The 14730-nt window shown below is 42.8% G+C and overlaps 1 long non-coding RNA gene across 13 annotated transcripts in view; it reads right to left on the minus strand.

The window, feature by feature from the left end:
- Positions 1 to 14730, minus strand: part of LOC106044706 (uncharacterized) — a 445326-nt gene that overhangs the window by 235746 nt on the left and 194850 nt on the right. Inside the window, exon 2 of one of the 13 annotated variants that reach the window (XR_010830790.1) lies at positions 14071 to 14254. The exons of the other annotated variants lie outside the window; for them this stretch is intronic. This is a non-coding gene — a long non-coding RNA (uncharacterized lncRNA). The remainder of the gene's footprint in view (positions 1 to 14070; positions 14255 to 14730) is intronic. 13 annotated transcript variants of the gene reach the window in all.

Below are 14730 nucleotides of genomic sequence, written 5' to 3' on the forward strand. Positions count from 1 at the left end.
TGTTTATACTGGATATTGTATATGGACCTAGAGGTGTTGTGTCAGGCACATAAGTGCAGAGAATAGCATGCTTTGTCGACAAAGACACAAAGGAATATTAGGGATGTAGAGGTTTTATTTTTCTTGTGGATTTTTCACCCGATGTGAGCAGCATTAGTCTCCATTAGAAAATTTAACAGACTCATATGGCTAAAGGGCAGCACAGTATGACCTACAAAAAAAAAAACATGCTGAAGAATGCAGAGAAGCAAGCATCAGTGGGGTTAACCGGGGTGGGGGGGGAGTGAATCAGTAAAAACAGCAGCATTTGAAGACTTCTATCTGTTGCAAACCCATACAATTTTCAAGAGGCATCTTTTCAACTTATTATTTCCTAAATGCACACCACTGGTGATGCCCATCTAGGGATAGGTCCAAACCACAGCACTTCAACATGATAATTTATTCCAGCAGCAAAGAAAAAAGAAAAAAATGCACTCTGTTCTCTAAGCATTATACATTTTGCTTTAGGGCATAAGCCATACATTCAGCTCCCCAGCAGGAGGCTGTGCAGTAGCTGTACTCCAGAGAGTTTACCAGGTGGTATTCTGCCCTCTGTTATGGGTATCCAAATCCCCTGCTGGAGAGAGGGGAGATTAGGAGGAAAAGGGGAAGAAAAATCAAGATTAGAAGCTAGAATACCTCCATAACTGACCAAGGGGACTCCAGAGAGGGATTCAAGAGCCTCAACTCACTTAATCCCTGAGGTACCTTCACACTGCTAAGGGGTGAATCCATACCAAGGAGAGACAGCTCATCTATCAGCGCACAAGACACGAACGTCCTCTGTTCACACCTCCGGCGTGTCTCAGCCCCAGCTGATTTGTGCAGGCATAGGAGAATGACTCCCCAGACCACCTCCCAGCATGTCCGCAGACAGGTTCCCTCTATACAGTAAAGAAAGCGCTGTGGTTTTACCAAGTTCCACCAAGTGTACCAAGACAGGCTGGCACCACCACCCTCCCTCCCCAAAGAGGATTCACTGAAAATTGCTGCTATGTAAAACACAGACCAGTCTGTTCCACGTGTTGACTGGGAGGACAAGACAGAGGGCAGGTATTGGTTTGCTTTCTAACCAGGTGCCAGGGGGGAAAAAAATGAGAAATCCCCTTCCCACTACACTGTTCCCTGCTAAAAAAATAAACACAGCAAGATTGTACAGGTCAGAGAAAAACATTTGGATACTGCAAGGTTCAACAAGGGAGCTTCCCACAAGTGTACACACTTTGCCTTCTCTGTTAATCGTTACCTCTCTTTTCTAGCCGGAACCACCACTGGAGATGTGCACAACAGGCTAATCTCTCTCATGCATCCTGATTGCTGCACATTGAAATGCCACTTACCAGCTTTGAAGGAAGACACACTTGCTTTGCGCACTAGTAACAGGTGACTAATTCAGCCTACAATTCAAACCGAGTATTTACACAGCGAGTTGTCAAGTTAGCAGGAAGCATACAGCAAGACACGCTGCTCCATCCAAACCCTTGCTGAGAGCACAGCTCCCAACATCCAGCATTAGGCTTGCTCCCTGTCTGCAGCATCGAGATTCTCAGCCTGCACACTTACCCCAGATCAGATGAACTCGTAACTACTAGAAAGACAATTAATAAATGAGATAAGATCTTCCTTTGGGAAGAACACTAGATTGCTCCATTAAGATTATTGCAGCTGTTTAACGCTAATAAAGGCATATCACTTCGCTAATGGGACCACCACTTCCAGAAGATTCCTTCACTCATATGGACTTCGTACCAATGCAGCCAATTTAAGTTCGCTTACTGGATCACACAGTGCCAAACACCCCACTGCAAAGCCTCTTTTACCTCCGTATTCTGCAACCATACCAGACTTGCTTTTTTAGCTCTGGCCACAATCCCACCTGCTACATGACCTGCATTTCCTGCCTAAATGGTTTTATTTATTTAATATTTTGAGAATTTATTAAACCCATTTGATTGCTGAATTAATTTCTCCAGGAAGGGGAACCGCATTTTGTTGAGTTTTTCAGACAGACTGGTTCCCACCATCCCCCAGTCCTTCCCTCCCCCTTTCCCTGCCTCCCTCGATGCAATTTAGGTCACTCGAATACAGACATCTCCAAATCATGGGTGCAACCAGGGTATCGCACATAAGTGACCTACAAAGAGGTCTGGTGGGGACCGAGCTGAAAATCTGAATCTTAAGGGATTTAAAGAAACACTATCTAATAAACATCATCCTTTCTCCCTACTCCAAAATGCTCACATTAGAAGAAGCCAAAGTGCATAGCTTCTTGGCTGCATGGGAAGCCGTTGCTTTATTAATTTATGACTGCACAATAGAAAGATGGTAAATAACGAGCTAAAAGAAAACTAACAGGCAGTCAAAGAGAAAAAGGATCTTTCTCTGCTACAAGCAGGTAACAAGAAGGTTCAAATATACAGAAGGAGCTTGAGTTATCACCATCGTATTTTTCAGGTGCAGAGGCTTATAATTCACCCCCAAAACATTCAACTTCATAAATTTCAGGTTTACAGGCAGATCTCAGAGGAATATGGAGTGGAATAAGATTCATCCCATGGAAATCTCCTGACAGACGGTGGAGTTGCAGCCCAGCCTTCTGCCATACATCCCTTAGGCAACAAGCTAAGTTACTGATCACTGCTCCTTACCTCTGTGCTTCAGCTCCACACTTAATGCACATTTCTGTGGAGATTAATAACTGCACACAATCCCAGCTGCAAGCTTCCTATACATACATGCACACACACACAAGGTAGCTTGGAAAAAGGCCAGCGTGAACCCTGTGTGCTACCATTTTTTCAGGAAGTGCGGGTTCAACTGAATCATCTTCCACTACAAACAGAGAGAAAAACACAGGCTTCAGGGGTTTAGAACTGGAGCAAGACACTAAGAAATAAAGCTGTATACATATGACTAATTAGGAATTACATCTTCAGTACACTTCCACGTAGGTCTTGAAGGAGGGCAGTTTTGCTTTGAAAGCAAAAGAATCTTCCACGCTACTGCATGAAAAATAGCAGCCAACACAGTGAGGCTACAGAATTATTGGGCACCCAGAAACACAGGAAACACTGAAGGACTAAAATCAAAGGGAGTAAGTTTGCAAAAATGTCAGACATATCGCATCAAAGAGGCCATCTTTGATGTTCCTAAAGTTCCTACATCAAAGAGCCCTGTAGTTCTCACCAGAGCTGCTTACTACACAGTTCTGATCCAAAAACATATGACTAAGTGCTAAGCGTTAGTCATGCACAACAGACTAATCTTGAGACCATTAAAAAAGACACAAAAATTGGATTTATGATAATAGGATACAGGATGTAGAAAGGACCCCCGAGTCACTGAGCCTACCCACAACTACCACACCTTGAACTACCAAAGTCTGGGAAGACATCTCCAACGAGTAGGCTAGGAACACTATTTTTGATCCTTTTCTCCCAACAGCCATCCCTTGATTGCCAACAAATATTCAAGAAATGATGAGAGCGTAGCTCTGTTACATACCTCCTGAAAGTGCCCTTTCCTTCATCTGGGGCTTAGCAGTTGAACTGACCTTCATGCAGTGCAGGAAGATCAGTCCCTGACCAGGCCAGATCTCAGGTACATGGTGATCCTTCCCCAGGTTTTGCAGCTTGGCCTGCTGCCTGACTGGCTGCTGCAGCTCCTTCCTACGGATGAAGCAGCCCCACAGGTGAGCCCTGAGAGACCTCGTGGCCGGCCGAAAGGACTCCTCCCAGCTCTCACAAGGACAGGAGAGCCTCAGGCAGGGCTCCCTAGAGCTTTCTTTTCGCACAGAGGGCACAGCATGCCTACTTGCAGCACTAGGGTAAAGTACTGCTCTTCTGCCCATTCTACGTTCTCTTCCCCAATCACCTTCATACCAGCAGATGAGACCCATTCGTTTTCAAGTGCTTAATTAGGACAACCCAACCAGGACTGATTTTGCCGTGCATGATTTTCATAGCTCTGAACTATATTTATGTTGCAAGCTGGGTTCTTCTGGCTCAGCCTTGGCTGCCAACCTGAGGTGCTTCTTTTTTAAGCCTGGAAGCCCGTGATGAGGGACGGACCCCTGCAGGGGATGGCTGAACAAACCTGCTGGCACAGCTGCCCTCAGGAGAAAAGGTCTCTCTTATCACTGACAGGAGAGGCTGCCAAGAGCAAGCAGACTCCTGGCTTTAGCACCTCAGCTAAGTGCTTAATTTCAGTGTAGGATAAAGCCAGCCCATTGCTACAAGACGTTTTTTAGGGAGTTTGACCGTCTCCACAACATTGGCAACCAACTGATCTCTGGCTGTGGTATCCATCAGAAAGCAGAACTTTTTTCACCAGGGAAACAAGTCCTACCCCTCTATGATCTGCCAAACGACACCTCTGAAAATTTGTTTCCCCCTGTTATGAAGGGATGTTTTTGTTTCACTAGCTGTCAGATGCTCTGGCTCTCCGATATTGCAGTATTTTTTCTCACTGTATTCATGGCTGAGCAGTGCGGTAAAGTAGAAGCCTGTATGACATTATAATGTAATTAAAGCATGTAAAATAATTTAATTTTTTTTCTTACTTTCTACAGTATACATGAGGAATCATGTTGTCTTTAACAACAATAGCTTTTGCCATAACCCCAGGGGCAGGAACCCAAACCATATGTACATAAAAAAGGTAACCTCAAGTTTCCTCTTCATAGCTCTGATGTGGAATACCGCAGGCACATTTACTCAATTGTCCTTCAAACGTCTTCTGTACGTTTGGCTTTTTTCCCCTTTATGCTTGAGAAGACCTCAGAGGCTCAGCTTCGGGGAATGCAGCGGGGTTAGACTATTCTGTTCATTTCCGTTAGCTAAATTTATGTTGTAGGCTTCTGTTGGGAAATGTCATATTGTTTCATGATCTTAGTTTCATTTGCAGTGGAAGTACTCACACTAGCTCTCTTTCCTTCTTAGGAAACCACATTCCTTCGGATGGCTATCACCCAAAATACGTGGCAGTAAATCCAGAGAAGTAGGTAGATTGCAAGATTAATTATATATGGGGTGGTGATGATGTTTTCATCCTCCTCTTCATCGTATTGTTTTCTCTGGCAAGGAGTCCTGTATTGACAGTATGCACTGGGAAGAAAACACTCCACATCAGAGGACCAAGCTCAGAGCCGTGAGAATCCCACACTATGCTGCTTCATACACGTAACGCTGGAAGGTTTCCTCCTCAAGCTGAAAGCACAGCATCTAGACAGGCTCTCTGCTGCTCTAGGAGCCTTACCAAGAGAAACATACCATAAAAGCATGTTGCTGAGGTGAGTAGGTGTTAGACCCAAGCCTTGTAAGTTAAAAGCAACATCTCATAATCTCTGCTAAATGTAATGGGTAGTCAAAGTAATGAAGCTAACCCAGGCGTAATGATTAATCTTAGTGTGAGTCGTGACCCTGGCAGCTGCATTCAGAACCAGCTGCAATCTATATAATGCATTCCCAGGAAGACCAGACAACAAGGAGCTGTATTAGCACACAGTGCAGATGGTATGAATGCATGTACCAGCAGACTCAAGCCTAGCCAAGGAGAGCAAAGGTCTTCGTTTACTAATATTCTTAAAAGGATAGCAATTTGTCTAAGATATTTATTATGCTTATCATAATCAAAGAGCTTGATTTCTAGAATTAATCCTTTTATTGCTAACAAAAAATATTACCATGAGAAAAGGTTGCTGGAGTGGACGCAGTCTCTGAGCAATGCATAGGATTAGCCATAAGCAATACACTTTTTCCTCCTCCTCCCCCTACACAGTGTCAGGGTCACGTAAAGTCAAAACACTAAATATAGGACAACATTAGCGGCAAGCAAGGCAAGCTTAGCTGGCCACAATGGAAACACGACATAAGGCCTCTTGCAAGGTAAACCTATCAAAGCAGCATGATTAGGCTACGACTAACAACAAGAAGCTTGTTAAATCAACAGAGAGTATCTGAGCCTTAACCCATCTCTGTGTTTATGAGATTCATTCTGGAGATCTGAATGGGTTATTGCAGAAGGGGAACCCAGACAGATGGGTTAGGATCACTTGCAGGGTCCTTTGGGGAAGATCTGTAGGTCCAAAAGCATTTCATTGGTGGATTTTCACCCAGGAACAGCAGTGAACCAAAACCCATCTCTAGATTTCTAATCTGTTCTATCATTTCCTCCTCAGTTGCCTGTCGCTGAATTCACAGCAGCTGAATACCAGCCACCCTCATCCTGAGAAGTTCAGGTTGAATTCTGACCTGTGCTGCTATTCAGAATCTGTATGGCAAGTGAGACCAACTGGGAATGTGCCATAAAATTTCATTTGCTGAAGAGGCTTTTTTCTAAATCAAACTAGTTAGAAGTAAGCTGATTCACAGGAGCACACTGCATTTTTTAAAACTCCACTTCTATGGACCTAAGCTACTCTCCTGTTGCTTGAAAAACACAGACCTACCCATCAGGCCTGTCAGAACATTCAGCAGCTCTTCAGTAACACTGCAGTGAGCAGCTGTCAATATAGTGTACCTACGTCATCCGAATAAAATGGGAGCATCTGCAACAGCCATCAAACACAAAGAGACTGGAGGTATCGGTGTAGCAGAACTTGCATGAGAAAACCAATTAAATGTCTTTACTCCTGCAAGCTGGTTTTAACCCAGCCAGGGACAGTGCCTCGGTTAGGCAGCAGACTGATGCAGGTGCTGAGCCTGGTGCTTTTCCACTTACTTAGAGGGAAAAAAATAGTAGTCAGTCACCCTGAAAAGAAAGGTAATGTAAGTTCTTGACAATGGATGTTGCCCATATTATTCTAGGCAACGGTTTGTGGAGTTTCCTACCCTTAGTTCACTGTAAAACAAATACCAGTGTTGCTTTATCCTCTGCATGTTCCCCGGCACTTGCCAGAGGAATAACATGAATTCCTGTAGAAATCTGTCCTGGCTGTCACACACTTGCTGCGTCCCACTGTCTCTGAGGAATGGCTGTCCAAGCAACTCTTGGGCCCGTATGTGGGGCCCAGAGCAGAAGGTGGGGGGGTGGAAATACAGAAAAGTGAGTGTGACCTGAACCATGCTAGCTTAAACCGCTTACACTCCTGCAGTTTCTCTGGGTAACCTGGCCCCTCCACACAGCAGATATTCACCAATAGACACGCTCCTTTACTCCCAGGTTTCTTGCAGGTTTTATTGACCTGCAGCAGCCCCTGATCTTGGGGCTCTACCACAACAGAAACAACAAAGAAAGTTCCTAGAAGAGATGGCACAAATGAAGGTGCAATATAAACCAGCACACACCTAAGTGAGCTCTGTGTTGCTCATTTGTAGTGCGCTCACCCTCCCACCCCCTGTAACAGCAGATTATTATTCACCTACAGTAACATCTGTTCCTTTGCCACAGTCTCACCAGTGTCAGAGCTGTGCTGGAGAAACTCCTACATCCCCTTCCAGGAAAATCTCCGGGGGGGCACAGTATTATAATGCCCTGACCACTGAGAGTTGTATACACCAGATGGATATCTCCAACCTGAGCACTTTAAACACATACACCCTACAAATTAAAGCAATCATTCAGTCTCAAAGAGGGGACAAGAAATATTGGCAGGTTTTTTTTCTGCCAAAAATTCAGCTTCACAATAAAAGCTTCAATGCCACACTTTGAAAATACAAAATTGTTTAATTTTAAGATCAATAATTCTTGTTTCAATTTTCTTGCTTCACTTTTATTTTACAGTATGTTAAACTACCAACAGTGATATTATCTATTTACTATTTTAAAATACCAGAGGTCTAGCTTTAAGTATTTTATCAAAACCAAGTACATGCAAGATTCCAAACTGATTTTTTTTCCTTAATTCATTTTTCACTTCCCTGTCACTCTCCCCCACCCCAAAGTTTCAGCCTCTGCCACAGAAAAGCAGTTGCATTTCCTGAGCACCTTTGAGCAGTCTGTATCGACAGCGTTGCAACCTGTGTAACTTGTATTACTCTACAGAATTTACCAGAGGCTAATTCACCCCTGGTAAGCTGAGCAGGTGTTAAGGTCCTCCAGGAATTACTCGCCATCCCTGAGAGATGCTGAATTGTCTGCCTGGAAGCCCTCAGCCACGGCCATGTTCTCCATCAGGGCAGAAAAGGGCAATCTGGAAAGGGTAAGTGAAGCAAAGGCACAATTCATGTAGTCCTTACCCCAGGGGCTGGCCAGGAAAATGAGCTGTATAACAGCTAGAACCCTCCACAAATAAGAGAAATTTACCTGCCTGGCTGCAACTTAAGGTCCCATCTGATACAATTCAAGGTGGCACAAGTCATTTAGTGGAGACCACAGCAATGCATGCCAAATTTGTTTCACCGTTATTTCACTCTTCCATCAGACCAGGGTGCCAAAGGTGAGAGAGCTGCAGTTTACCCACTGTGCCCCCCAGTTTCTTCCTTTCTGGCTTTTAGCATCTCATCTGACAGCAAGCTGCCAGAGTTTAAACAATCTCAGAGGCACTCACAAACCATATCCTTTTTTGTTGTTCATTTTACAAAATTAAAAACATTAAACATTAATGTCTCTTGAGTTTCCTTTCCCCCTCAACCCCTCCCACCTCCCAAAGTAAAATATGTTTCTGTGATTCCACATCAGAAGGGAACAATACGCTGTTGTGCCCAATACTTTGTGGGTGTGGGTGTTTTCAGGAACCACTTCTGAGAAGAAATCCCAGAGGTTATTGTAATCATTCCTTTCACTCCTGGGTACTCGAGCGCAGAATTGCCTGCAATCAATTTGCTCTTGCATCTAAGTATTAAACTCCCTGTGTATAAAAGTATCACAAGCACTTTCTATATTAATCTATGTAGCAATGTTCTAAAGAGCTTTTTATTATGCTGCAAAGAAATTACAAGGCAGAGCAAAAGCCACTAAAGCCTACTTGAGCATTACCACCAAATACCAAAGTTGGGTCAGATCCTCAACACACTCCAGCCTGCGTAACGCAGCAGCCCTGACTGCATTCACCAGCTCTTCTCAAGGCAAATTCAGGTACACGTCCCCGTAACGCAGCCCCATAAGCCTACCTTAATCTCACAATAAGAAGGATTACAAAGCTACAAAAAAACATGACAGGAAATTAGAACACATTTAATGTAAAGCATATGAACAGAGAGATCCTGATTGCTTTTCAAGTTCATCTTCTTTTTCTTCCACTTCTCTATCAAAGATTTGGATCAACAGACAAAGCTCCTGGCACCACAGGCTGCCCAGCAAAAGGGTTTAATCCTTGAGCTCTAATTCCTGCAATATTCCATCGGAAGCTACCCCAACATTTGCTGCTCAGAATTAAATGTACTATTTAATAATAGTGACGGGGATAAGACTGCTTAACACAAGAAACTTGAGACCACCTTTTCACCTGCAAATTGGCTTTGAGGAACCTGCACCACTCTTCCCACATCCTCCAGCCTTCTCATACCCTGAGAGGACGTTGCTCAGGCACCCTGCGCTAGCCCCTTCCCAGCTACATGCAGGAGTTTTCACCTCACCAGCCGGCACTGCTGGATACAAGAGGGCAGTGCACAGGCAATGATCTTACACGTGCCTTGAAGGAACCTTGACTCTGGGTAAATTTTCTGGGGAGAACCCATGAGCAGGACGTGACGCCTCTACTACCACCTTTCCTACAATGTTGAAAAAGGTTGGGAACCAAGCAGTTTGATTCCAGAAAAAATTCTCTACTTGCATGCTGGCATTGTTTCTTTTTCCTGGCTGGACGTGCACACAAATATTCCTACTTCATACATTAACTTCTTAGAGGCTCCATTTTCCTTGAATGCTCAGGCACCGACTCCACAATTCACTTGGATGCTCGTGCTGAAAAAACATGACCATAGTGCTTCTGCCCTGAAAACTTACAAACCTGACTGAAACAAAACCAATTCGAGATTTGAGTGATTATACACAAATAATGCCACAAACCAATGAAAATGTACATTCTCCCTGCTCACTACAACGTGTGGAAACTTGTACAGGCTGGATCTGATCCAAATATCTTGCAGGGAGATTCCTTAGCTCTGCATTAATCCTTCACATCAACCCTAATCCTCTAAGTAAACTGTTCGCATTTTGCAAGTTTTCATAGTAAATGACAAGGAATTTTAGGTTAGAGATAACACAAAACACAACAATGTAAGAAAGGAATAAATAAAGAAAGCTATTCAGGGTCTGACAACACTGGATAAGTAAGCAATATGACCCATAGGGCAAAAATAAGAACAAGCATGAACATGGGGATGTGTGTTGCAGGTTTTATAAAAGGTAATATAGGTTTGGAAGACCTGTAAAAGCAAGCCACACAGTAAGTAAATGCAGCTGTAACTGGAGTTTTATGTCAGTGATGGATTCCCTGAGTAGGAAAAGAAGCAACTCTAAAAAGAAAACTGTAAAAAAATGTGGGGCAGTTCTGTCCTGCTGCAGGACATTGGAGTGGGCAGAAATGGCTAACCTGCTGATAAGGGAGTTCAGCAATATATATAAATGGGCAAAATCCTGCAGCTTCTGAGAACAGTGGCAACACTCACAAATGATCAGAGCAAATGCTCAGCACATCTACCTACAGGTGTAACCCACATCCAGAGATTTGTCTTATGCATTGTACAGCTTCCTTTCTAAGTTTAGCTTGACATATTTATTTCTGTTATTTTCTTTTTTTTTAGCCATTTTTTCTAACTAACCTATTTATGATAAAAATCCTACATCATAACAGATTTAGGAATACTTGTAAGACTTCAAAGAAAAACACAGCTTTTATCTGATAGCCCTTCAGAACTATACTATTTTCATATAATGACAATCTTTTTCAGGAAAATTGTATTGACAGTGATCATAGAAAAGTGAAGTTCTTCTAACAGGCCATTTTTCAAGGTACTGTAAGGTAATTTATGCATAGTTTTAAGCTAAAACTCAAACAGCTAGCCACAAATCAGTATCACAATGATATTTATTAACTGCTGCAACAAAAGCAAATCTTCCGAATTTGTGAACTTGAAAAAGGACATGAATGAGAGAAGAATATTACCGCAGATGAAACATAGTCTCAACTCTAATAGAGCTTCTCACTTCAGTTTCAATTTTGACTATTTTAACTTACTGCAGAGCACAAAAAGGAGATCAGCACATCCTGAATGTTTATGTTTATGCACCTGCAGCTTAGTAAAGTTATGAATACAACAGGGAATACCTTTTTTACTTTCATCATCCATGCATTCACAAACACAGACCTTTCAAAACTCCGATGGCAATGACAGTACTTCCAGCTGCACAGGATCCACTGGTTTTCTGAAGGCCACCAGGACAGACAAAAACGTCAGCCAGGAGATGACCTTCGCAGCCACAGAAGTCCCTGACCTTAGGGCTCAGCTCTGCATGCTCTGAAATCACAGGCTGCTGGCTTAGGACATGCAGAAAGCACCCATATCTTTTCTTACTTTCCTGCTTTTTTCTGATGAAGGAGCAGTAGCAAGGTCTTCTGTGAACTGGGAGACGTAAGTTTATTTCTTCAACACTCAATTATTTCCAGACATCCCAGCATCCAGCATCCTAAAACAGTACCCCTTGTGCAGTTCTTTCATAGCACAGCTGTTGGCATCCACCTCCAGCTGATGGAGGCATCTTCTGAGTAAAGACTATGAATTCTGGAAAGCACTAAGGACTTCTGACGGTCTTATTCTCTTGCCAGCTCCTTTGACGGGATCAAAGTGCTTCTGAAACACTCTCCAGCCACTGTACAGGTCACCAGCATAGGGTCCCGTTTGAGGAGGCCGGTACTGCAGCACCTTTCCCATTCTTTGTACCCGCCTCTGTCCCGATCCCCATCTCCGCTGCCCTGAAGTGCACAGGATTCAGTTCAGGAACAAGGACAGCATCATTTCTTCCCTTTTCCTTTCCTTTCACACACACCCCACTCCTAAGTGAAATACCAAGGGTCAAGACTGCCTACCACATGTAGCATACATCTGGTATTTTAGAATAGCAAAGTACAGGACTGGTGCTCTATAACAAAAGGATAGTTTTCCATGCAAGACAGCATGTCACAGGATGCTCACAGTGCCACAGCATGCTGATATACCAAGAGACTTCCTTCGCAGTGCTTCAAAGTTTGATGTGAAAAGAGAGTGGCTAAAGTGGATTCCGCACTAACTCAAGTCAGGCCTTTAGCGTTATTTGAACATGGGATTTTTAATGCGTGGTTTAATACATCTCTACTTTGTAAACTGAGCGCTTTTCAAAGAGAGCTCCAGAATCCTACAGAGCTGTCTTTAGGGGGGCTTTGATCTCTCCAGAGCACCTATCTTGTGCGTCTGTAATTGCTCTAGTTTAACAAGGCTCCATAGCACTTCAAGAAAGAAAAAAAAAATCCTTTTATTAAGGCTGTAAACCTAAGTGACCGCAGTGATGGAATGTGCTGCTGTGGGTACCCTGTAAATCCCCCAGAAAAAAAAAAAAAAAAAGGAAAAAAAAAAAAGAGGAAAAAAAAAAAGAAGAATCTTCACGATGAAATGAAATGAAATATTTATTAAACATGTTGCCAGTGTCCCAGGTGGTATGAAGAAGCCTTGTGGTATGCTGAAAGGCTTGATCTTTCTAAGTATTATGAATGCTGATTTAAATGATTGGGTGAAAGCTGAGGAAGTTATGGCTGAAATTTTGGCTAAAGATGACAGCTCTGGGTTTCAAGTTGCACAAAGCAGTCTGAGGGATTAAGCCAACAAAACCCACTCAAAGATATCCAGTTTCAAAAAGGGTAATCTTCGTATCAGTGATTCACACACAGACAATGGTGAGGATTCCTCATTACTCTGACTGTGCCATATTAATCTTACTTTACAAATACATGCAGTGATTTATATCATGTTTAATTAACTGATTGAGGGCTCCTGTGGTAAAATGGCATCACATTAAGCTCTGTCCTTATGGCAAATGCGAATCACATCTTTAGCCTTGCAAGAACAAAATATCATGGGATTCACTGATGACAGGATGTAGGAATCGAAATAAGGTCCCTCCTGTTGTTTGAGAATCCAGTGAGGGTGGTTGCCATATGCTCATCATTTCCAAGGGAAAAAAATGACAGGATAGAAGAAAGAACTGCTCTAGTTCTTCCAATATGTTCAAATCTCAGATGAAAATGATTGTACAGCAGTTCTGTACTGAGGCCAAGTTTTACATGAAAGTGCATAGCAAACTTTCAGAAAGCTTATAAAGAGAGATTTTTTTTAACGTGTTTTTTTTTTGCGTTTAAGTAAACTGTGTGAAATGATTCCTTTTCTCAGAGAAAAATCAGAAAAAAAGGATGAACTAAAAAAAAGAGGCGGCTTTGCCAGCAACATAAGACAACACAAAATTAACTTAGCTTTTGCTATGAAGAGTTATTCCCCTCTAGCACTCACAACCTGTTTTTGAAGATAAAAACTACAACTGTTATCGTCTGATAAAATTAGATGGTGTATATAATTTCCCGTTACCATTACCAAGATTAAAAGCCTTTTTTATATTATTACAGAGTTTCTTAAAATTCAGAAGGCATTTATTAAGAGACCACATTTTTTATAGTTACAATGAACCTTACATCCAGTAAATTCCCTAGCTATTGACAAATTATATTACATGAGGCACAGTTTGCTCCCAGGAATTCAGTGGATTTTTGCAATTTGTTTCTGTGGCAAAGAGGATCAGCAGCAGGATGGAAGAAGCAGGTTTCACATTTTGCAAAGCTTTTATGAGATTTCAGAAATATTCCCATTCCCCTCTTGGACCAAGACTTTGTGAACGTTATGCACTAGAATGAGATGGACAGGCATTCTGTAAAAGCTTGGTAGGTAAAGCCCCCCCTTAGTGCTGCCCGCTTTGCCACTGTCCCATTTGACATTTTACATCAGGTCTCAGGCTAGCCTGACATGTTGTGTCTCACCATCTCCTGCTAGCACTGCTCCACTTTGCATAAAGTTAAGCTTGCACAGCAAGCAAACAACTCAGCAGCCTAACGTTCAGGGCACTTACTTTGTAAATCTCACGTTCAAGTCCTTAGGCCTGAACCTTGATTTTCCACATTCCAGGTAAGTTCCCCGACCATGGCGCTACCTGATACTCCAACCTTGCCATCTCCTTCTGGTCTCGACCAGAAATTCCATCCGACGGCTGACAAATCTCTTCTGATGAAAGTTTCTTTGAAACTGATACCTGCCTGCAAAATAAGTTTCAGTTTCCTCAAACCAGCCTTTTCAATCAAAGAAACAGAAAATTCCCAACCCCTTCTAACCCTTTCACTGATGGGTAAAACCGAGCCACCTGTATGGCTGGGCATCTGTCAACTCGGCTGGCACTTTAGACAGCACAGCCAAAATGAAGGGACAACATTTTTGCCCACGAACACGCTGGCAAGCCACCATTCCCACAAAATGTGCTGAAGAGGTGGCTTTGTAACACCGTGTTCCTGTGCCCCCTCTTCGTCCCTTATCAGAAGTCACCATGCTTCACTGCTGCTAGAAACATTAGCATGGTTTTGTGATTAGAAAGGTTATATATGCTTTACGGTCAGTCACTTTATCCTTCCCCTGTTCAGATCCCTTAAAACTGAGTAGAAACAGGGTAACTATTTGCCCTTTATGAAGTACATAAACTCTGACTCTCATCATATATCTTTTTAAAATTTCATCATGA

This window comes from Anser cygnoides, chromosome 3, assembly GCF_040182565.1.
Source record: "Anser cygnoides isolate HZ-2024a breed goose chromosome 3, Taihu_goose_T2T_genome, whole genome shotgun sequence".
Classification (NCBI taxonomy): Eukaryota; Metazoa; Chordata; class Aves; order Anseriformes; family Anatidae; genus Anser; species Anser cygnoides.